Source organism: Ambystoma mexicanum, chromosome 7q, assembly GCF_040938575.1.
Source record: "Ambystoma mexicanum isolate Mex_15411 chromosome 7q, UKY_AmexF1_1, whole genome shotgun sequence".
Classification (NCBI taxonomy): Eukaryota; Metazoa; Chordata; class Amphibia; order Caudata; family Ambystomatidae; genus Ambystoma; species Ambystoma mexicanum.
The window spans coordinates 912770971-912796318 of record NC_090941.1 but is presented as its reverse complement, the minus strand read 5'-3'; positions in this window follow the sequence as shown (position 1 = coordinate 912796318).

Here is a 25348-nt window from a genome sequence, read left to right as displayed (position 1 = left end):
CCCCAGAGCTGCTCTGAAATCTTTGTTTTGCTTTTCTGACCAGACTAGCTGGCCACATTAGCTTTGAGCTGTATTTGATGTCAGACCAGACCTGCTGTGCTACATTACCTTTGCAAGTAATGGCAACCATGTCAGCCCGGCTCACTACCCACAGTAATGGAAAAAGGTATTAATGGCCTTTCATGTGAACCACGCCTTCAGTACCGATAATCCCCTCTGTCCCATTCCCATGGGTTGCATGCTGAAAATGATAGTAGGTGGCACGTGCGCTTCCTGAAATACCGTGAGGGCCGCGTCCCAGTAAAGCAGATGCAGTCCTTCTTCGCCTTGCACTATATTATTTCCAGCATACCCTCATTGGGTACTGTTCAATAGTCAAACACGCATCCACCAATCACATTGAAGAGCTGTCCATGTAACACTATCAGTTCTGTACACCAGTCCTCTGCATACACACCACACCCCCAAACGTTATTTCGCAATCTCTTAGTCTCCCCAGTCCCATTTCCATGCCCGCCATCTGCAAAAGGCCCGGATGTGGCTTTCATGCTGTGTGTGGGCGTGGCGGACTAAATAGCAACCAGGGTAGGAGATTTCGTCTTTAGTGGTGGCTCTGAAAAGATCCTTATTGGGTTTCTTTTAGGTGCTTCTAGAGAAACACCTTTATTTTCTGTTTTCTTCTCCTCCTCACATTCTTACAGTAAACTTGTCAACGCCTCCAACCAAAAGAGCATCACCAATGCTGGACAAAGAAATGCCATTTGCATGGAAAAACTCTGCATTTTGAGAATTAATTATGTCATTGTTGCAGAAGAACATCCCACGAGCGGACACAAAATCACACATGCTTCTGTTGATGAGACCCCTTCCAGCCTCTGGCTGGGAACAACATACATTAGGATAGTCCCATTTGCTTCTCGGTGTTCTGGTTGAAAAAAACACCTGGCCACTGGGAAAAAGCCTCTTTACTGCATTCATCAACCTCTTCAGATGATGGAACAAATGTAAACATGCCATGTAACCAAAAGGCATGCCCCCATAATGCACGACGACTACATAAACAGTAGCGAAATTGGCCACTTGTCTGCAAAGTGCATCATATCGCTGAAACTGCGGACATGGACAGCACACCATAATGCGTCCACTACTCTCAAACCGCAATCGCCATTGGAGTTTCTTTCCAGAGCATACTTGTGCAGATCTATCACAAAGGCATCACCCAAAACCAACACAATGCGTTTCTTCATGTTGACCCACCTCACTACGCAGAGTAATGAAAAACATAATAAAAACAGTGCAACCGTACCTTCCTGTGAACCGCACCCGCAGTACCTGATTGGACAATCTGCACAGTCCCATTTCCATTGTCCAGCATGTTGAGAAGCGCAGAATGTGGCACATGCGTTTCCCAAAGTATTGTGAGGGCTCCGCCCCAGTAAAGCGGGAGCAGGCCTTCTTCCATTTCCACTATTTCCTTGTCCAGCACTACCTCCTTGCATACTGTTAAATAGTCACACACGTATCCACCAATCCCATCCAAGACGTCAGCATCTAACACTATCAGTTCTGCACAACACTTCATATGTACCGTTACAAATTCAGACTGCAAGTGTCACGTCATTTGAAAGCACGTCCAGTTGAAAGTTCAGTAAAACTATGCAAGATTTCTGCATCCACATACATCCACATGGCCACCCATCACCAAAGAGTAGAGCTATGAATCATTTTTCTGCAGTATGTTTACAATTCTGTTATAAGTTCCTCTGAGCATGGTATCTGCCACTGAACGTCCATTACTTAGCTTTAAAAAGATACAGTATTTTCTCCCTTCACCTACCATTAAGTGGCACTTCGATGGTATATGCTATCATCGTGTTCATTTCTTCATATCACCCACTGTAATATCGAAACAGGGACTCTCTTCTTTCCTTCCGACAATGCTACACATTTTTGTCCGCACTAACCCATCTCCTACATAAATCGTAAATATATCGCACCAAAATCACCACTGAATGTATTTTACCAACCTAAACCAAGTTCCCAGAATCTCACTGTCTTCACAGCTGTGGTTCTCTGTAGGCTGCACTATTGCAAAAGCCTCTTTCTAAATCTGCATGCTTCTACTCTCCGGCCTTTACAACTGATCCAGAATAGGATTGCACAACTTGTCCTTGGCCTCAAGGCCAGCGATCGTATCTCTCTGGGACTGAAATGTGTGCACTGGCTCCCAGTGGCTGCGAGGATGAATGTCTAAACCCTCTGCATTATCCACAAGGCCTTCTGGGCCCTGGGGCCTCAATACCCTCAACTCTCACTTCCTAAATATCTCCCTGCTGAAGCTCTTCGCTCATCTGCCTCCAACTCCCTCAGGGTCAGTGTGTTCTCCAAGCAACTAGTTTGTGGTAGATCTCTTTCTTCGGGTGGGGCCTCCCTCTGGAACAGCCTCCCTGCCTCCCTGAAACGTGAGGAGAACTTTCTCCAGTTCCCGAAGCACCTCAAAACCTTTCTCTTTGCTTCTGCTTTCTCTCCTCCTCTCCCCTGCTGACTTCCTGGCTAAAACTGATTCTGCACTGGTTACCTGGCCACCCTTTGATCTCAGGCCTAGGCCACCTCCCCCTGCCAGTCACACCCTGCATTGTCTTCCTAGCAACCCCTGAACTTGGGTACTGTTTTCTGTATTCCTAACAGTCCCACCACAACCTAATGTCTGAACTTACCCTTGCACTTGCCACCAGTGGGCCGTTTTTTTACTTATTGTTATTTATTCTTCTACCCATGTGCTACACTTTCCCCTCCCCCTACCCATGCACTTGCACAATCTGAGTTACACCTGAACTATTAGGATCTTTTTCTCTATCTCCACTCTGATCCCCCTCCGTTGCCTCGTCGCACCTTCAACAACTGGTGTGTAGGCACGTTATAAATCCCATATCATACCATATTGTATCATACACACATTCCATGCATGACAACATGATGCCTGCCACTTACCTTGCACACTGCAAATAATGTTTTAGTGCACTAACCCATTTCCTACAAAATTCTCCAAAATGTCGCACAAAAGCTGCACTGAATGCATCTTAGTACATACAGTGCATGCATACAAACAAGATGCCTTCCCCTTACCTTGCACACTTCAACCAGAGCCTTCTGCAGCTCTCTGTACAAAAAGACCTTCTTCCACAGTTTCTGCGTATACACCACAACCAGAAACCTTATTGAGCAACGCGTTAGCCTCCACAGTCCCATATCCATGACTGCCATCCTTAAAAGGCCCGGATGTGGCACGTGTAATCCTATAACTACTGCAGAATCCGCAGAGTTATCATGCTGGGATGGGGAGGCGGGGAAAGAAATTTGAAATAGGGTAGGGGATTGGGTCTGTAGTGGTGGCTCTGAAAAGATATCTTTTTTAATGTTTTTTTACATGCTTGCAAACAACCTTGTTTTTTTTTCTCTTTATATGAGTTTCTGTTTGCTTTGCCTCCTTAAATTTTGACAGAATTCTGGTCAACGCTTCTTGCACAGTGTAAAAGAAAATTGCATTGCCAATGGTGGTCAATTAAATGCCATTTCTACGGAACCAGTGCACATTTTGCAACCTCATGATCTCATAGTGGGTGGAGAACATTCTAGCGGTGCGCATACATTCACACATGCTTCTTTTTATAAGACACATTCCGAGCTCTTGCTGGGGACAAGTTATACCGGCATGGTTCCATACTCCTCTTGGAGTTATGCATGAGAAAAGGATCTTGGCAGTGGGAACAATTTGCGTCACTGCATTCAGCAACTTCTTCAGATGACAGAGCAAACGTCCACACGGCATGTAACCCAAATATAGACTTCCATAATGCACCATGACAAGATTAACGGTAGCCACAGAGCCCACATACCTGCAAAGATGAACCATCCTGCGGAAACTGCACTCATAGAGACTGCCCCACAAAGCGTCCACTCCTTCCAACCCAAAATTAGCAACAATGCCTCTTTGCACGGCACACCTGTGCAAATGTTGCGCAAAGATATCACCAACAATCAGCACTGTGCGTCTCTCCATCTCTACCAACCTCACTACACAGAGTATTGGGAAAAAAATTGTACCACCCCTTCCTGTCAACCACACCCTGAACACCTGATTGGATAATCCCCACAGTTCTATTTCAATGCTGACCATGCTCAGAATGGCAGGATGTGGCACATGCACTTTCCCAGCTAAAGCGAGGGCCGCACCCCAGGAAGGCAGGGTAGGGTAGGAAAGGGTACTTCTTCCCTTTCCACTGTTCTTTTTCTGGCACTCCCTCACTGGGTACTGTGAAATAATCACTCACACATGCACCAATGACATCCAAGACCTCTGCATCCAACACTATCATTTCTGTGCAGCCCTCCATGTTTACCGTTAAACACTCCGAGTGCACATCGCGTGTGCTTCCAAAGCACCTCCAATAGAAAGTTCTGCAAAGGAATCCATGATTTAAGCATCCTAAATCATTCAAAGCTACAGGCATCACTACTTTGCCCATGCACACAAGAATCTAGGCCTTGCACACACCCAGCACAACAGAAATGGAGCCATGCATGCCAACATGTGGCCTGATACCACAATCCACAAACGTAAAATAGCCAGCAGCACTTCTACCCAATTCCCGCACCATAACACAGCGATGCATGGAAACATGTAACAGTTAGCAGAATCTACAAACATAACACAGCCTCCGGCACCCTTACCCACTTCCATTCACAAAGTATTGTGCCACTGCCAACCAAACCACAAAATCTTCACAACATTGGCCCTACTCCCACCAAATTGCACAAAGCAGAGTATCCAAGCACATAGAAGATCCTCTTTAACCCTACCCTCTTCTGTACTGACAGTACTCCAAAACTGCACCCAGCGGCCACACTGCAGGACTTGTCACTGCATCATCTCCAACCATACATCATAAACTGTAGGATGTTCAAACAATGACCACACCCATTGAACCAACAATATATGTATGTCAGCTCACTTCTGGTGCTCCCATCAAACCAACAATGTATGCAATGCTGACAAACTACACACACAAGGCAACAATGTCAAACCTACTTGCAACCAGGGCCCATAGTTGTTGCTGCAAGGCCTCCAACCATGCATAGAAGGGGCTACAGGCTTACCGCACACAACACAACATAGCACACGCTATCATGCCATAATGAAGCCTTCCTGCATTCCCCACACATAGTAGTCACCTGTGGAGGGTCCCACGAATTGGTGCAGTATGCACAGATACTGCAGGCACACCAGTGTCTTCTTCCACCTAATAACCTATCTCAGATGAACCACTTCTCACTCCTGCACCCTTTCCATCCCTTCTTCCCACCACCAGATGGCACAAAGTATGTTTACCAGGCCCCTTACTGGGGAAAAACATTGCGCATGGCTACAGCCCGAACAGCTGGATGGATTTTCACCAAATTTGCGGAAGGAGTGTGGGCTTGGTTCAGAAAGCGTGCTTTTGTGTGTTTGGTGGTAATCCGACCACTACTTTTGTTTCAAAGAACTGAAATGTACGTCCCAAAAAAAGGACCCATTCCCCTGTTCGCTCCACGGACAGAAGTGTCATTGGTTGGTGGTACGGCATGCTGTCTGAGAAGTTTGGGCACGGCCGGTTGTCATGGTCCATACCCCCAAACATCAGGTACAGACCACCCTGCCCAAGGCGTTGGGGCCCATGGGGGCCTTGAAGGCCCCAAGGAATCTTGAAGGGGCTTCCTGGACTCGGTCCTGAGAACTACTTTCAGAAGACTATATAAGCCACACCCTTCATACAGAACACGCTTTGCGTTATTCTGCACTCCTGCACTCCTGCAGCGTAACGCTAACCGTGTCTGCAGCTCCAGGCCAGCCATTAGCCATGCCCGTCCAGTTGTCTCGAGTTACCTGCAAAGAAGAGTGAGAAAGAGGAGCAGAACAAGATACTTACCAGTCTCTTCATCGCGGCCGCTCAGGAGTCCACGCTTCTTCAGAACTGAAAAGGAAAGAACATCAGATTAGCCTTTCAGACCACACGCTCTTCATCGCAGTTCAGCGCTGCACTAATACTTACCAGCGAACCATCGGAACGTCATCACTCGATCTCCGCGTCATCTTCCGATCGCCGCTCCGGGACTGCCGCATCTGTAAAACAGAAAGAAGGCATCAGGTTAGCAGAGCAGTGGGAAGGCCTCATTCTGACTTATAATCCTGCACGAGGCAGCTCTCACCTGAAGGCAGCAATCCTCACGGGCTCACAATTCTTCATCACACAGCCTTTGTTCAGGAGATTCCGCACCTGCAGAATATAAAAGCAGCAGGTTAGTTGTGCAGAAAAACAGTATCGGGTGGAAAGACTTTTGCATAGCACTGGCGCAAATCTTACCTTGGGAAGCCAGCTACCAAGAACATCGCTCCATCGTAAGCACGAAGAGGGAATCTGTAAAGAAAGGTACAGAGTGAACTTTTGCAACTTGAACTCTTAGCTATCCATATCTTTGGAATAAGACTTACCATAGAGTCACAGTTGTCTAGAACTTTCAATAGGATCAATGAAGTAACTAGATCCTAGAACTACGACGCACCCCTGCGAACAGTGGCAGGACGGAGAGCCCGCTATTCGTAACTCAAAGGTGAGATATAGCGGGGGAGTGCAAGAGGACGCCACGGGAGGTGGGAGTCGCCCTCATCCACATGGTTGGGTAACCTGTGATTTACCTTTCCAGGAAAACCTGCTTTCGTATCGGAGGGGAGTCCAAGACACCACTCACCACCAGATCATCCAGCTCCGTTCGGCGCCCTGTGGAGATCAGGTGAGCGTAACAGAACGCAAAGCCTACACACAAACCTCTACCTGGGTGCCATGGAAACCTCAGAGACAGACCAATTAGCCCAGCTTTTAGGTGAACTCAGAGCAGAGGCGCAGTCGGCTAGACAAGAGACTAACGCTTTATGAAGAGAACTGATTGTAGCGAAAGAGCGCACCGATGATTTAGCCCGGTAACTACTCCAGGCTCAGGCTGGCCACATCCCGTTGCCAACAATGGGAGCTTCAGTCCCAACCCAGTCCAGTAATCCAGTGCAAGTGGTCCTTCCAGGAGCCATACCGTTGGCTCCACCAGAACGCTTTGCGGGCGATCCTAAGCGGTTTGCGGTTTTTATGAACCAGTGCCATCTACACTTCTTATGCAGACCAGGGGCCTTTCCGAATGACCAAGCTAAGGTGGCCTTTATTCTTTCATACCTCAGTGGGAGTGCAGTGGATTGGTCCATAGCGCCAGTGAATCAAGATGACCCCCTCCTTCGAGACTTTCAGGGGTTTCAGCAGAATATGGAGAAGTTGTTTGCTCGGCACTCCCAAGGTCAAGCCTTGGATAACAAACTGCTCTCTCTTCGTCAAGGGAACCAAGACCTGTTAACTTATATTGCGACCTTTAACAGACTAGTAGTGGAAACCAGTTGGCCAGATGAAAAAAGGGTCACGTTATTTCATTGTGGGTTGAGAGGTGAGCTAAATTATGTCTTGGCTCAAGTGGTCAACCCACCTCAAGATTGTTCGGAATACATTGACCTAGTGGTACAACTAGATCATACACTGCAGAACCGGAAAGCTGATCGAACTAGATTTGAGAGTCGAGTGTTTGTGCGTCCTAAAGATACCACCGCCAGACTACAGACATGTCAGAACCCATGCAAATCGGAGGTGTATGAGGACTGCTATCTAAGTCCGAAAAGGATAAGAGAAGACAACAACAATTGTGCCTATATTGCGGCACGGCAGGTCATTTCCTCCGAGACTGTCCAGTGAAACCACCCAAGAAAGCAGTCAGGGTTGTTGACAAGGTTAGCACTGAACCTGAGTCAGAAAACTACCCTGCCCGGCAAACGCAGAGGTCCGCTTGTCGAGCGAGAAGAAGGGTACCCAGACCTCACCTTGCCAACCATCCTCATCAGTCACCAGCACACGTCTCGTATGCACGCGGTCAGAGCTTACATCGACAGTGGAGCTATAGGTAACTATATGGGTCAGGAATTGGCTTCAAGGATGAGTCTATCTCTTTGCCAAAAGGCAACAACTGATCTGGTCACCACCGTCAACGGAACAGAGATCTCTTCTGGTCCTGTAACACACTCGACGAGGGAAATGACACTGTTGTGCCAAGACGGCCATCGAGAAACCATTGTGTTTGACTTAATTAAGGCCCCCCAATTTCAAGTGATCCTGGGTATGCCGTGGTTAGAAACACATAATCCTTGTATAGACTGGCGAGTGAAGAGGTTGACCTTCGCAAATTGTGCTCACGCCTGCTACCCAGATGAATCCAAGGCAATTGCAACAGTCACAAGTCTGACAAACCGACTACCTCAGGAATACCAGGACTTTCAGGATGTCTTCCAGAAGGACCTAGCCAACACCTTACCACCCCATAGACCTTATGATTGCCAGATCGACTTAATACCTGGAGCTCAGATCCCATGCAGTAGAATCCACGCACTCACGGAACCTGAAAATCTTCAACTAAAACAATATCTGGATCAGTACCTGGCTAACGGCTTCATTCGTCCATCCAAATCTCCAGCGGCTTCGCCCTTATTCTTCGTCCCCAAAAAGGAAGGAGATCTAAGGACTTGTATAGACTACAGCGCATTAAACCAGGTGACAATTAAAAACTGATATCCCCTGCCTCTAATCCCGGAACTGCTGGACCAAGTATAAGAAGCTCAAATTTACACTAAGTTGGATCTTAGAGGGGAGTACCATCTCGTAAGAGTTAAAAAGGGGGACAAATGGAAGACCGTCTTCTGCACTAAGTATTGGCTCTTCGAATATCAAGTGATGCCCTTTGGGCTTTTCAATGCCCCAGCAGCCTTTCAATATTTTATGAACAATGTCCTTCGAGAACTGATTGATGTTTGTGTTGTCATATATATTGACGATATCCTAGTGTACTCAGCTTCTAAGTAGGATCATGTGAAACACGTCCGCGCCGTACTTGAAAAACTCTGGCAACATAAGTTGTATGCTAAATTGGAAAAATGTTTCTTCCACTTTACAGAGGTCAAGTTTCTTGGTTTCGTTCTAACTCCATGTGGTGTTCGTATGGACTCAAGGAATGTGGACGCTATCCTCCAATGGCCCTCTCCAACTTCAATTAAAGGAGTTCAGAGTATGCTTGGATTTGCAAACTTCTATCGCAGATTCATCCCCGGCTTTTCACAATTGGTGCATCCCATCACATCCTTATTACGAAAGAACAAACGCTTCCATTGGTCGGACGAAGCGGAAAAGGCCTTCCAAGACTTAAAAGGAAAATTCACCTCAGCGCCAGTCCTAAAACACCCTCGACCGGATCGACCATACGTAGTAGAACCTGATGCTTCTAGTTTGGCAATGGGAGCAGTTCTTTCCCAGAAAGATCCAGAGACAGGTCAACTTCACCCAGTGGTCTTTTGGTCGCGGAAATTCAGAGCACCAGAACTGAACTATGCCGTAACCGATAAAGAGCTGCTGGCCATCAAGGCAGCATTCAAGGCTTGGCGGCATTATCTCCTAGGGACCAGACACACCATTACTGTGATTACAGATCACCGAAATTTACAATACTTAAAGTCAGCCAAGGCTCAGTCTTCTCGTCAGCTCTGATGGGCACTATTTTTTGCAGAATACGATTTTGTGATCACTTACCGACCTGGTTGCCGAAACGGCAAAGCTGATGTGCTGTCTCACATAGGGATGGAAGAAGCATATTCAAATCTGGATCCGGTACCCATCATCCCAGGAGGGAGAATCCTTGAAATCACTACCACATTGACCCTGGACGACATCCACAAGGAAATTCCACGCCTCTGCGATTCCAAGGTCTTACAAGACTGGTCGACCAAAAGTGAACGCCATTCAGTTGTCAGTCATTTAACTTATTTCCAAGGACGTCTCTACTTGCCTAGTAAGGAGCTTCAAAAGCAGGTCATCTCAAATCATCATGAGTCATTGGTAGAAGGTCACCCTGGAATTGCAAAAACCGAAGCCAAGATCAAGAGACATTTTTGGTGTCGACATGGCGTAAGGATATCAAACAATTTGTGCTTTTGTGCGGCATTTGTGCTCAGAACAAGGTCCAGAAAAAGAAACCACCCATTCTACTTCAGCCTCTAGATATACCACCTACACCCTGGCATACGTTGTCTCTTGATTTCATCACAGATCTACCCGCCTGTAATGGTTTCAACACCATATTGGTGGTGGTGGACCTGTTTTCTAAAATGGCCCATTTCATTCCATTAAAAGGTTTGCCCTCCGCTTCAATCTTGGCGAAAGAATTCCTAGAACAAATTGTTCGGATACATGGATTCCCCTACGTCTTAGTCTCAGGTTGGGGCAGTCAGTTTATCTCTCAATTTTGGAGAAAATGTTGTCAGTTGGCCCAGATTGACGTAAGGCTTTCGACCAGCCACCATCCCCAAACAGACGGCCAAACCAAAAGACCCAACCAAAATCTGGAACAATACCTAAGGTGAATGTTACATCAAACTAAAAGCAATGGGAAAGACATCTTATGGATTACTGAGTATGCTTAAAATAACTCTTTGCATTCCAGCACGGGGCAAACTCCAGTCTATACAATTTATGGAATGCATCCACGAACCTCAGAACTCGATCCACCTCAACATTTAGAAATGCCTGCCGTAAGCAGCCTACATGCAACCATCACCCAAGCTTTCAAAACAGCAACAGAACATCTGAGGCAAGCTAAGGAGAGGTTCAGGAAATTTGCAGACCAACATAGGAGTGAAGCTCCGAAAGACCAGATTGGAGATGAGGTTTGGTTAGCCTCCAGACATATACCACTAAAAAGAACCCACATGTTTAACCCCAGGTATTTGGGACCATACGCCATCAAGGCCATCATCAACCCTGTGGCAGTACAACTGGAGTTACCCCCGAACATGCGAGTCCATCCCGTATTTCACGTCTCCCTGTTGAAACCAGTACAACCCGGAACTCGGATAACGAAACCGCCAAAACTCGTTTTGGTAAATGGGGAACCAGAATTCGAGGTCAAAGACATTATAGACTCAAAGTGGGTCAGATCAAAACTTTTCTACCTAGTTGATTGGAAAGGCTATGGTCCCCAAGAAAGGTCATGGGAACCAAGTAACTTTGTTCATGCACCACGCCTAGTGAACCGTTTCCATCGAAACCACCTGACCAAACCTGGACCAGTGGGACAAACCTGCTTGGGAGGGGTCTTAGGGGGAGTGCTGTCACGGTCCATACCCCCAAACATCAGGTATAGACCACCCTGCCCAAGGCGTTGGGTCATTGGGGGCCTTGAAGGCCCCAAGGAATCTTGCAGGGCCTTCCTGGACTCGGTCTTGGTGCAGTTGACGCCAGGCTCATACTGCCATCACCAACATGGCACGTTTCAGACCCAGAGAGGCACGTGTGAACCAATATGAGATAGGGTGAAGGGATTATTTGCCATGGGACTATTCGCTTGGGTGTGGTTGCTGGAACTACTTTACCTGAGAACTACTTTCAGAAGACTATATAAGCCACACCCTTCATACAGAACACGCTTCGCGTTATTCTGCAATCCTGAGGCATAACGCTCACCGTGTCTGCAGCTCCAGGCCATCCATCAGCCACGCCCGTCCAGTTGTCTCGAGTTACCTGCAAAGAAGAGTGAGAAAGAGGAGCAGAACAAGATACTTACCGGTCTCTTCATCGCGGCCACTCGGCAGTCCACGCTTCTTCAGAACTGAAAAGGAAAGAACATCAGATTAGCCTTTCAGACCACACGCTCTTCATCGCAGTTCGGTGCCGCACTAATACTTACCAGCGAACCATCGGAACGTCATCACTCGATCTCCGCTTCATCTTCCGATCGCCGCTCTGGGACTGCCGCATCTGTAAAACAGAAAGAAGACATCAGTTTAGCAGAGCAGTGGGAAGGCCTCATTCTGACTTATAATCCTGCACAAGGCAGCTCTCACCTGAAGGCAGCAATCCTCACGGGCTCACAATTCTTCATCACGCAGCCTTGTTCAGGAGATTCCGCACCTGCAGAATATAAAAGCAGCAGGTTAGTTGTGCAGAAAAACAGTATCGGGTGGAAAGACTTTTGCATAGCACTGGTGCAAATCTTACCTTGGGAAGCCAGCTACCAAGAACCTCGCTCCATCGTAAGCACGAAGAGGGAACCTGTAAAGAAAGGTACAGAGTGAACTTTTGCAACTTGAACTCTTAGCTATCCATATCTTTGGAATAAGAGTCACAGTTGTCTGGAACTTTCAATACGATCAGTGAAGTAACTAGATCCTAGAACTACGACGCACCCCTGCGAAAAGTGGCAGGACAGAGAGCCCGCTATTCGTAACTTAAAGGTGAGATACAGCGGGGGAGTGCAAGAGGACGCCACGGGAGGCGGGAGTCGCCCTCATCCACATGGTTGGGTAACCTGTGATTTACCTTTCTAGGCAAGCCTGCTTTCATATCGGAGGGGAGTACAAGACACCACTCACCACCAGATCATCCAGCTCCGTTCGGTGGCCCTGTGGAGATCAGGTGAGCGTAACACCGGTAGTTGGCTGGAGGGAAGCGTGGTGTGTGTCAACATTTTTTGAGAAAGCTGCCATGGTGAATCGGAGGACAGTGCAGCGGCGGAAGGGTCTGGAAAATGTACCGTGCGGAATGCATTGGCGGCCATAAGGGAAGTAACGGATGGGGGACTGAGAAGTTGTTCATGTGACATAGGTAGGTAGGTGGAGGAAGATGGAGGAGTGCCTGCAGTTTTTGCGCGTACTGCGTCAAGTCACAGTTAGCTAGACAAGCGACTACATTGTGTGGTGATTGGAGGCCGGTGTCGTAACAGCATGATAGCTTGTGCCGCGACCTGTTTGTGCAAACCACTTTACGTGGTGAGTGGTGGTATAGCAATTTTAGAAGGGGAATGAAGTGCAAACGGCATAGGTTGTGAACCGATTGTGGGTAGTTTGGCAGTGACACAATAATCTGGGAATGGAAGTGGGGATGGCCATGGTATGTGAATGAAAGTGTAGAGGGGTGCAGGAGAGAGTGTTTCCTTTCTACATTATGTTAACTGGTGCAATTTGTTGCTACATAGTTACATGCCGGTGCACAGGTTGGATAGGTGTGCTGGTGGTAGTGCTCTGTATGTGGGTAGTCGAAGTTGGTGACATGGTGCAATGGATGGTGCCATTCTGTAACAGTGACAGTGTTGAAGGCCTAGACTGTTGGGTGCATGGCCAAAGGCCGTAGGCCGAAGGCCATGCACTCAAGAGGCTAGGGCAGTGTTGCAAACCGATTGTGGGTACTTTGGCAGTGACACAATAGATTGGGAATATAAGTGGGGACGGCCATGGTATGTGAATGAGAGTCCAGAGGGGTGCAGGAGAGACTGTTTTCTTTCTGGGGATGGCCATGGTATGTCAATGAAAGTGTAGAGGGTGGCAAGAGAGAGTGCTTTCCTTCTACATTATGGTAACAGGTGCAATTTGTTGCTACACAGTTAGATGTGGGTGTGCAGGTTGGGAAGGAGTACTGGTGGTAGTGCTTTGTATGTGGATAGTCGAAGTTGGTTACATGGTGCAATGGATGATGCCATTCTGTAGCAGTGACAGTGTCGAAGGTCTAGACTGTTGGGTACATGGCAGAAGGCTGTAGGCCGGTGGCCATGCACTCAAGAGGCTAGGGCAGTGTTGTGAACCAATTGTGGGTACTTTGGCAGTGATACAATAGTTTGGGAACAGAAGTGGGGATGGCCATGGTATGTGAATAAAAGTGCAGATGGGTGCAGGAGAGAGTGTTTTCTTTCTACATTATGGTAAGTGGTGCAATTTGTTGCTACATAGTTACATGGCGGTGCGCAGGTTGGGTAAGAGTGCTGATGGTAGTGCTGTGTATGTGGATAATCGAAGTTGGTGACATGGTGTAATGGATTGTGCCATTCTGTTGCAGAGTGTTGAAGGCCTAGACATGCACTCAGGAGGCTAGGAGTTTCGGACACACTCAGCAGTATTGCATTTTGGATTGTGCAGCAGTTAGCGGGTGGTGACCTGTAAATAGTGGGTGTAGAGCATATTTCAGACGCAATAGAATAGGAGAAGTGAGTTGCCATGTGTACTTGTTTGGTTTTGCAGGTGAGCACACAGTTATAACATGGTAACGTTTTTGATGTGAATTTGGCGATGGTGCTGTGATTAGTAATGCAGTGTGGGAACTGGGTGCTGAGTTTGCATACTGTTACTATGGAAGAGGATATGGTAGAAGTGTACCTTCACTGTGCTTGGTAACTATGGTGTGTGCTGAATTGTTGAAGTAGGGCCAATGTGGTGAAAAGGTTGCGGGTAGTTTGGTAGTGACACAAAACTTTGTGAATGGATGTGGGTAGGGGTGGTGGAGGTTGTGGTATGTTTGTAGATTGTCTGGATCGCGATCCGTTTTTGTGATTGGGTGTAATGCAGAGGTTCAGTATGTGATTGGTGGCTGCGTGTACAGGTTGGGTAAGAGTGGTGGTGGAAGTGGTGTGTATGTGGATAGGGGTAGTTGGTGATATGGTCACATGCATGGTGGCATTACGTTGTGGTGCCTGTGTAGGATGTAGGCCATGCATTGAAGAGCCTAGCACTTAAGGAAGCCCAAGCCCCTAATGCAATTTTGACTTTGTATCTGGTAGAGGTGGTGGCCGGTAAAGAATGGTCGTGGAGTATATTTCAGACACCATAGATCAGCAGAAGTGAGGTGCCAGGTGTGTATGTTTGGTTCCGCCGGTGAGGTCGCTGGTAGGAGATGGTAAAGTTTTGGATGTGTGATTGGAGATGGTGCAATCAAAGGTCATGCAGTGTGGGCACTGGGTGCAGTGTGTGCATACTGGCAGTATGATAGAGGGTATGGTTGAAGGGTAGTTTGTATGAACTCTATACTATGCTGTGTGCAGATTTGTTGAAGTAGGGCCAATGTTGTAAAAATGTTGTGGTTAGGTTGGTAGTGACACTATATTTAACGGGAAATATGGAGTTTGTATAGAAATGATACTGTGCAATGTAGAAGTTATTGCAGATGGTGCAATGAAAAGTCATGCAATGTGGGTACTGGGTGCCGTGTGTGCATACTGGCAGTATGGCAGAGGGTGTGATTGAAGTGTAGTTTGTATGGGTTGTATACTATGCTGTGTGCATGTTTGTTGAAGTAGGGCCAATGTTGTGAAAATTCTGTGGTTAGGTTGGTAGTGACAAAATAATTTGTCAATGGCAGTGGGTAGGGGTGATGGAGGCTCTGGTATGTTTGTGGATGCTGCTAATTCGACCCGTTTTCGTGAATGGGTGTGTTATGGTGTGAGAGAGTTGGGTTGAAGTGCTCCTACGTATGTTAAGTTTATGCAGAATGTTAGCTGGCCACATGGTCGCATGCATGGATTCATAGTGTTGTGCTGGGTGTGGGCAAGGGTGGACTGTTGTGTGCATGGCAAAAGGTGTGCTGGGTGCGCCGCAGGGTCATTCTGGATGCTGAAATAGGGCATCCTGTAGGAAACGTTTCTGGTGGAGGGGCTTCGGAAGGAAAGGGAACGTGCTCTCAGAGTGTGTAATGGGAAATATGGAGTTGTGTACAGAAATGATAGTGTGCAATGCCGAGGTTCAGTATGTGATTGTGCAGGCGTCTTTGAAATTGCATATTCGCCAATAGTCAATACTAAGTTAGTTTTGGAAAGTTCGAGTGCAAAGGGAAGAAGTATTGTCTCTGTTTTACTGGGGTGTGGCCCTAGCTGTAGCTGGAAATGCACACATGCCACATAATGTCATTCTGAGCCTGGAGGCTTCACAAATGGAACTGTGGGGATTCTCCAATGAGGATTCGGTTGTGGTTGACTGGAAGGGGTGGTGACATATTCACCCAAAGTTCGATGCAGTGAGATTGGCAGAGATGGACAGACGGCGAGTGTTTATAGTCAGTGATACCTTTGTGCATGAGCTGCACAGGCATGCCGTGGAAAGAGGCTTCGATACTGACTTTCAGTTGGAAGGAGTGCAGGCTTTTTGGGGCAAAGTTTATGAGTGGGGTTTCGGGTGCATGGATCTCCTTTGCAAATATGTGGCTTCAGTTGGTACTGTAGATGTGGTGGTCGTGCATTTTGGAGGACTACATTTGGTGCACATGTCCTGCTCCCGTTTGCTGGCTTACTTAATAAAGTTGATGAAAGCTGTGATGCAGATGTTTCCTACTGCAAAGGTGATTTTCTCATCGATGACACCAAGAGGACAATGGGAGAATGCTGGCATGAATTGTGCACATCAAGAGGTCGGGAGATGTTGGATAAACAGAAGCATGTGAGATTTTATGTGCAGTGCTGGGATGTTCTGTACGATTATGAAAGCATTAGTAACCAGCCAAATTTCCAGTGGTTTCAAGGAAATGGCATTTTTTCCTACCTCCATTGGGAATGCTGTTGAGTTTGCCACTCTGCACGAAGCGTTGCAGAGAATTCTGTAGAAATGTAAGATAAGCTTTCATGTTCAGGTGAGAAAAATGTGAGGAGCAGAAGCAAACAGACAGTGAGCAAAATAGAGAAAAATAAGGAAGAAAGCTGTATGAATGCAAGCACATAACAAAAACCTGATAAAAATAAAAATAAATATAAGTGTTTTTAGAGACAATCCTAAAGAGACAATCCCCACCCCTGTTTCACATTCTGCCCCCCAGCACCCGCCCCCCACCAAATACCCCCAACTTGCCCTGAACCTCCCGTCCCCCAGTTTCTAGCACAATAAAGCTGCGGATTTCGCTGCACTTTGAGGATTAGATGTGGCATTTCCGTTTCTTTTTAGGATGGCTCCTATGGCATTGGCGATGTGGAGGCTAAGCCATTGGGCAATGTGATGGGTGGTTGTGGTGTGTACATAAACACTGTGACAGAAGGTTTGTTGGTAGGCTATGGTGAAAGTGTGCAAGGAAAGGGGCATGCATACTGTGTGTGTATGTATGCACTGCACGCACATGCTTAACATTGCTAATATACATTCCCTGCTTCTTTTGTGGGTTCACTTTTCCGACATTTGTAGTGCATGCATTGCAGTGGGCAGACCTTATTCTGAAGTTTACAAGGTACATGGCAGGCATCATGTTGTTATGAGTGTAGTGTGTGTATTATATAATATGATGTGCTATGGTATTTTGTGTCATTTGTATCGCCCCTACATACAAGTGTGTGAAGGTGCGCCGACGAAAGGGAGGCGGAACGGAGGCCACACAGAGACATTGATTCCTCTAGGATAGCTGAAATTGAGAGTGCGCAAGTGAATGGGAAGGGGTAGGGCAAAGTGCAGTACATGGGAACAATAAACAATCTAAATACCTGCAACTACGGCCGTGCTAATAAGTGCAAGGATAAGTGTAGACATGAAGAGGTGTCTACACTGTTAGGGTTATAGAAAACAGTCCCCAAGTGCGGGGGTCGGTAGAAAGCCAGTAGAGGGGTGGAACTGTGGGGAGAGAGGTGACCTGGGGCACAGATTATAGTGTGGGTAGGAAAGAAGTGCACAATACTTTTCAGCCAGGAAGTGAGTAGGGGAAAGGAGGTGAAAAATAAGAAGCACATGGAAAGGTTTTCAGGTGCTTTCAGACCCTACGATGCTTCTCCCCAAGGTCCAGGGAGAGAGAACATGTTGCTGTCAGGGGTATTGACCCACGTTTGAGTCATTAAGCTGCAACAGTTGGTGCTGTGGGCTTAGAAAACCCAAGATGGCCCAAAAGCCAACATTGTGCCAGAATACAGGAAAACCGTGCAATTTTGGCGCACACCAAAATGGTTGCCTGACCTACCACCCACCAGTGCAAGCGTGATGGGCCAGGAGTGCCATGGGTGAAATGTGTGCCAAAGGAAAAACAGCAGTGCCGGTTGCTCAAAAAAGCACTTTGAAATCACCTTTGTTTCTCTGAAATGCAAGCTAAAAATGCCTATTTTAAATCTTGATGATATTCAAAAATCTCAATGAACACCAGCAGACATTTGGCAGAAGGCAGACTTGTGTGCATACAAAATCTGGAAAGATGAAGAGCCCTAAACAATGTTTATAACAAAACTGGCTGAGTTGTGGATGTCAGCAGCCTAAGTTAAATTGAACTGAAAGACACTAAAATCTAAATGTTTAAAATAAAGGGGTGCAACTGTTAAATGTCATAGTTTTGAACTTAGAATCAGCGTTCTAGCTGCATGTGTAAAAACTGTAAGTTTGTTTTGAATGAAGAAAAACTGGGAACAAAAGTGACATTTGGCTGAAGCCTGGCTTGAAGAGAGTGAATTCTGCCCGGCAACTACCCCCGACAGGAGTTGAAACTTGCTCAGCCACTCTTCCCAGGCCTGGCGGCATTCTGCTGCCCCCATCAAAAGGAGATGACACCTCCCTGACTGGATTAGGGGAGGAGCAAGTGGGGACTGCAGGAAACTGAACAATGAGCCTTCCTTGGCTCAGGCAAATGTTAAATTAGGGGGGGTTGTAAATAGCTTCCTCTTGAGAGAAACGGGGAGGGGCAGTGCCTCTGTGAGCAACTTGAGTTGGAGGAAGTGGAAAAACCAGAAATTCCACCATGTGCCCTCTGGGCCAGAGCATAATTTAAAAAAAAAGATGGATAATTCATAGTACGGACTTGTCAAAATTATACAATTAATATCATTATTCTTGTGATTTTTCTGTGCACATTTTAAGAGGTGTTAGAACTCTGTACCATGTTCTGAGGCAAAACTCCATGAATTATGGAGATTGCAGACATGGGGTTCACGCTAGAAAAATGAAAATTTACTGGAATATGTGTAGAAAGGCGGGGTACATCTGCGTCGTTTTTGGTAAAAATCCAATATTGGTAAACCAACCAAAAAGCACAAAATGTTGTCATTTCTTAATCCAAGCTCTTAGAAACATCAGAGTTGGAACAGAAACTATCTCATGTGATATATGATGTGTATATGTAATGTCAACTACTTGTGTATCTGGGAAATGTATTTAGTTATGAAAATGATTTTCTAAGGTAAAAGCAAAGGGGAGTGTTCTTGATGACTTGATGACTCACTGCTCCCTTCTCAAATCAGGTCAAAGAGAAATCCTTGACCTATCAAATCATGAGTGGGGTGGGCACAGAAAGTTAGCATCCACACCCATTTTTAAAAGACATAAAAAGAGCCACTGGAAGCCAGACAGGGACATTCATTTTTCCAACCTTCAACTGAATTCCTGCGCAGCACTCTGGCGGAGAACTCCAGAATCCAGAACTTCACTCCAGAACTTAAAGCAGAGAGGCCTGGACCACCAGCTAAATCCTTTTTCAGCAGGCCTTCAGAATCCAGCAATCCAACCAAACTATTCTACAGCTGGGCGAGCTGTTGGATCCTTTGCCAAGAACTTTTGCCAGAACCGGTAGCAGACCTAGAAAGAAGTGCCGACAGCAGAACCACAGACCAGATCAGAACCAGAGAGACCAGAACCAGAGAACCACAGACCAGACCACGGTGAAGTGCAGAGCAGAGCTGAACCAAAGAGCTGTGACTTCAGAACCACCCGCCTGGAGTCCAGTCCAACCTGCTGACCAGACCCTGACGGCCTATTTCAAATTCATAGTGTGAGTACTCAGCCAGAACTGTGCAAAACCAATCTCTTAGCTTAAAACAATCTGATTCAAAACATTTGAACCTGTCCAGAACTGCATCATAGGAATCGTGTGTTCCCTCTACGATTTTAAACCTGTAAAAGTGTCATTTGCCATTTTGAATCATAATTTAATTTCTGAAAAACTACCTTCATAAAATCGTCCGTATCTCTTGAACCATTTGTGCTAGAAGCGAGATTTAACTTTCATTTTAAAGCTAAGATTCTAGACTTTCTATTCATTATACGTTTTTGGCTCAAATTTCTTCACTTGTCAAAATAGCAGCTTCTTGCTTTCCTTTGCTGAAATTCGTTTGCAACCTGACAATCTTTCATAGAGCATTGCTAAAGTGATCCTGAACTAATTTAAAGTAGCTATCACCCACCCTGAATCTCTTTTAGGGAATTAAAAACCATTTTTATCATATTAAACTTCATTGCCACCACATTTAAAAGGATTTTGCCTGTGTTTTAAAATCATCCCTGTGATCTAAGCTTCTAGGGGGGAACTGAACTACATTTGATTGTAATCCTGAGAACTGTGTGCTTTACTTCCATCTCCTTACATTGCATAGGGGGGAGTGAATTGTCAGAGAAAAAGTAATCATATTATCTTTTGCTGAAATCATATCAAGTTTCTTTCTGTACTGCCTTTTATTCATCTTTGCATCTCCTTAAAGCATTCCCAGCTACCTTGTTCTTTCCATACCAACTCCTTAGTAATAAAATAAGTGTTCTAGTGTAAGATTATCCATTGTTGATCAACATCATATTCTTAAGTGTGATATCAAATATTAATTTATTATAAAAGTGTGATTATATATTGTTAAATTTTCAATAAATCTTTTAATTTGCAAAACAAACCTACTTCTTGGCTCAGTGGGGTCAGGGGGCTTCTAGGAGAGTGACGTTATACAAGGGTTCATCATCCAGATTATAACTTGTCATAAAAATATATAAATAAGGGCTTCCCTTGAGCCATCCCAGACAAGGCACTGACTTAGTGGGAATGCTTGATTGGAGTCATTAACAGGGTGGGGGCTCGTAGCCGGGGATTCTGGATTAGATCTATCACTTGTGCAGATTAATACAGTGTGCTAACTGACAGGATATATAAATTCTGTTGGATCACCACGCCGTGTTACACTGTAAAAACACCCCTCAAAGGAACGCTCTAAGGAAACGGTCTGTTTTGCAAAATAAAATACAAACTTCTGTAAATCAGGAAGGAAATCAAGTTCCAGAATGACGACCTTGGTAGATATCAAAATAGCCAGAGAACACCTCTTACATAAGCTATTTGTGAGAGGTGAGTGGGCTCATCAGGACCAGGCGGTCTGGTTGCAGGCAATCGCACCCCAGATCACTGAAACAGGGTCAGATATAGGAGAGATCAGGGTCCCTTACATGTGGCCCTGAGTGAACTATATATGGCCCCTAATGCTAAGGATGAGCACAACAAGATTGCCAGGGTAGCGGCATATTTATATTTACATATGGGAGCCATACAGGACAAATGTGCTGAAGGCCAAGAGCTGGCAAATAGGCAACTGATGGCATTAGAGAAGGCCCAATCTGTCCTGGTCTCTTCTGAGCAGAGGCTGCAGAGGAGCCAGGAGTCGGAAAATGATAGTAGGCAGTACATTATTAAAATAAAGGAGGATATGGATATCCTGCAACAGGAAAAGGCTGACCAGGATACCAGATTTCTGGCCTTGCAGAAGGAGTACCAAGAAGGTTTGGACTCCCTACTGCAGAGCCAGAAAAAGCTGGAGCAACTACTAGACTTTAACAGGGCATGTACAGAACAGGTAGCCACCCTGCAAATCCGACTAGACAGTGAGAAAGAGGAAAGCAATAAATTGATTTCGACAGACCTGGATACCCAGGCAGAGTTTGATCAAGAACGCCAGAAAGCTGGTGCCTTTCAAAGGCAAAGGGATGACCTGGCGGCACAGATGCAGGCTCTTAGTCAAGAAAGGGACACCTTAGGCCAGGAAGTCTGCCAATTAAAAGAAAAAATTGAAGGAAATCACCTGGCCCTCCAGGGGCTGGGTGACCTCCAAAAAGAGCATCAGAACGTGTTAGAGCACACCAGGAGGGTGGAAGATGCTCTGGCAAGAAAGGAGCAGGCCAGTAGGGATGGGACTCAGGAGGTAACCCTCCTGCAGCAAAGACTGGCCCAGTATTCCAGGACCAATCAGGAGGCACAGAGAGAGAATGAGGCTCTCTGTCAGCACAATGATAGGCTCCAGCAACAGGTAGCCATGCAGGAGAGACTGATAGAGTCTAGAAGGCCTTAACTGGGGAACTGAAAGTGCAGGCTCTTGCATTGCAACAGGGAGCAGGGGCTGATAGAGATGAAGTTCGCTGGGAAAGGGAAACACCTGAGCATAACCTCAGGTGCCCTAGTACCAGAGGCCTTCATCTCTCCCAGTCCTTGGACTCTGCCACCCCCATGTCCCCTGGCGCACATGAGGACAGGGCCACAGGGAGGGCAGATTACTATCCAGCAAAAAGTATGGGGTTCATAGGCCAGTACCTCCCAGGAATGGATGGGCGGGCATCCGGGTATGGGCACCTAAGCACAGTGCAATTTAGTGGGGAACTCCAGGAGAGTAGGCCCACTAAGGGCATCCTGAAAACCTCTGCCCAGTTAGGTCAGTGGGGGGGTACCCATCAAACCCTGGCAGCAAGGAGGGATCTGAAGACTCCTCTGAGCGGCCCAGGACACAGGAGACCAGGTCCCCACATTCTGCCAGCCATTCCCAGGCTTGCAGAATCCGGGAGAGCCTGGAAGATCAGGCGGGCACCTCTGGGAGCAGTGCTTCTGAGTCAGAGGATGAGTGGACCAGGGTTACCCGAACCAAAAAGGCCAATAAGGCAAAAAAGGGCCTTGCTTAAGGACCCCTTAAAGCAGATCAAGGCAATAAGGAGTGTCATCACCCGTTATCACAAGAACGCCAAGTATTCTGTTTGGGAACACTTGGAGCTTTATGAGCAAATGATGGAGACTTTCAATTTGAAGGACAGCAGTAGCTGCATCAGGTACGTCAAATGGACATTCTCCCCAGAATACTCCAGTTTCTTTGCTGGGCTGGAGGACCAAAATCATTCAAGATGGTCCACCTATAGGGCGGCCATCTTGAAACATTTTTCTGTACATAGAAATCCTCAAGAGGCTCGCAAGGCAGCCTACAATTTGCAATGTGGGGAGGATCAGGCCCCACAAGAATTTGTGCAGGAGTTAAAGCGTGCTTTTGCGCAGACTACCAAAAGGGTGCGCACCGACAATAAGGAATTTGTTAATACGTTTTTCCATGCCTTACCCAAATACATAATGACCCAGCTTGTGAGAGATTTTCACGAGAAAAGATCTTTAGACTGGGTCATTGAGCAAGTCACCCGCATCTATGAGGTGCAGAAACCGGCAGAAAATAAGAATCAGCCCAAAAACCCCAAAACCAACACCACCCCTGCTGCTGCCAAGGTGGCAGAGGTAAAGGTTGCCCCCGTTTTAGATTTGGAGATGGGGGGCCTAAAAACCTGCCTGCACCAAATAATTCTAAGCCCAGAAGGCCTTCGGGCCAGTCACAGACAGGCAGTCAAGGAGGTAGTCCCACAAATGGGGTCCCTCACTCCCCTGATTATGTAAGTCCCCGTTACAAGGGAAACCGACCCATCCTGGGTTATGCGTGGACTCCTCCAGCCCAAGGGGGGGGATCCAGCCAAGCACCTGACCCAGGGAACTTCCCTCCTAACTTCCCACAGGAGGGAAGAAATTCCCCAAACACTGGGCAGAACTTTTATCCCAGGTATCCACCCAATTTCCAACCCCAAAACCATTCATCCTTCTTTCCCCAATTCCCAGAGCCCAGACAACCTAATCCGGGAGAGGGGAGGCCAAGGGTGGAGGGGTACCCAAATCTTCCCAACCCAGGGTATTACCAGAGAAGGGATAGCTACCCTTCACGGGATCAGCCCAGGGTAGAAAACAGAACCCCGTATCAGCCTGAGCGGGTTTCCCAACTTGGCGCCAGGTCCAAAATATGGCCCGGGATCTGGGTCACATACTGAGGGCTCAACATAACCCTCAGATGAGCATTCCACCGCAAAATGCCCCAAACTCTGGGCCTGGTGCTCCAGAACAATGACGGGGGCAGCACCCCGATAACCCACTAGTTCCAAGGGAGGAGGCACAAGGGGAAGGGGGAAGTAAAGCCTTGGAGGAAGCTTCCTTCCCCACTTGTAAACAGCCCCTGGAAACCCAGGAACCGGAAACAAAATCTCCTGCCCCTGAAAGTCTGCCTCCCAAGGAGCCGAGGGGAGGGGGTAGGAGAAACAAAGTACCCAAACAGACCCACTTTGTGGAGGAGGTACAGATCTTCCAATTTGAGGGAGAGGGTTCCCAAGAGGATCCTGGGGAAAGGATCTTCTCCTTCAGAGATGGGAGAACTCCTCCCAGGGAAAAATGGGTCCCAAGGGATTCCAATCTAGACTGGGTAGATGTGGGGATTGAGCTGTCGCCGCCCATCATTCTATCCCAGAACCAACTATACCGAAAACCCCTGGTTCAAACTCATCCTGGTAACTGCCTCCAAAAAGGGGGGGCGGCCCAGAACCTGAACCAGGGGAACCCAAAACCGCATTAATAGAGTGGGTAGATGTGGGGATTGAGCTGTCGCCGCACATCATTCTATCCGAGAACCAACAATACCAAAATCAGATGGGTCAAACCCATTCTGGTGACTGCCTCCAAAAAGGGGGGGGGCGGCCCAGTACCGGAACCAGGGGAACTCGAATATCCTCTTTCAAGTTGCCAACTTTTTCTTGCAGATTCCCATGACTCTCCATAGAATTCTGCCCAAATCTCTTCTCTCGGAATGTCCAAAACCAGAAAATTATCCCACCAGTTGTCCAAAAATGTGCATTATCTGTGCCCCCTTGAGGAGAAAGAGGGAAGATACTATGCCCCGGTACAAGTACAGGGGCAGGGTACAATGTTGGCACTGGTGGACACTGGATCCCAAGCTACCATTCTGTCCAAAAGGGCCTTTGATGATCTAAATGCAGGAAGGGGGGAGAATTACCGAATTCCTCTCACCTCTCTTCCTGGACAACTCCAGAACTTTGACGGGACGGAAATTCCCGTCGAGGGGAATGCAGATTTGGACATCAAAATTGGGCGACACAAGGTGAAACACCCGGTCATAGTAGTGACTCCAGAGGGCACCCCTTGTTTACTAGGGAATGACCTCCTGAGAAGGTTGTCACCCCTAATAGATTGCGTTAACAAGGTCCTCTGGACCCAGACTAGCCGACCCATAAAATTAAAACAGAGTGTCAACCATGTTAGTTTAAACGGCACCTGCCACATGGTTGAACAAAAATCTGACCAAGTAGAATTTCACTTCCAGAAAAACCAAATTCCAGACGTGACAGTAATAGCAGTAGGACAACAGACTGGTGATGGGGGGATCCTCTCTGTTTCTGAAAATCAACCTTCCCTCCAGTTTAAGGTGGTATTCCACACTGGAAGGAAACACTCTGAAATTCTTTACTAATCCACAATGAGACATTCCCACTCCGATAGTCCAGAAAGAAGTGAAATCAGCTGAGAGCTTGGCAGATATTCATCAAATTGGAGAGCAGTTGTTCATCCCTGTTCAGTTAAATGAT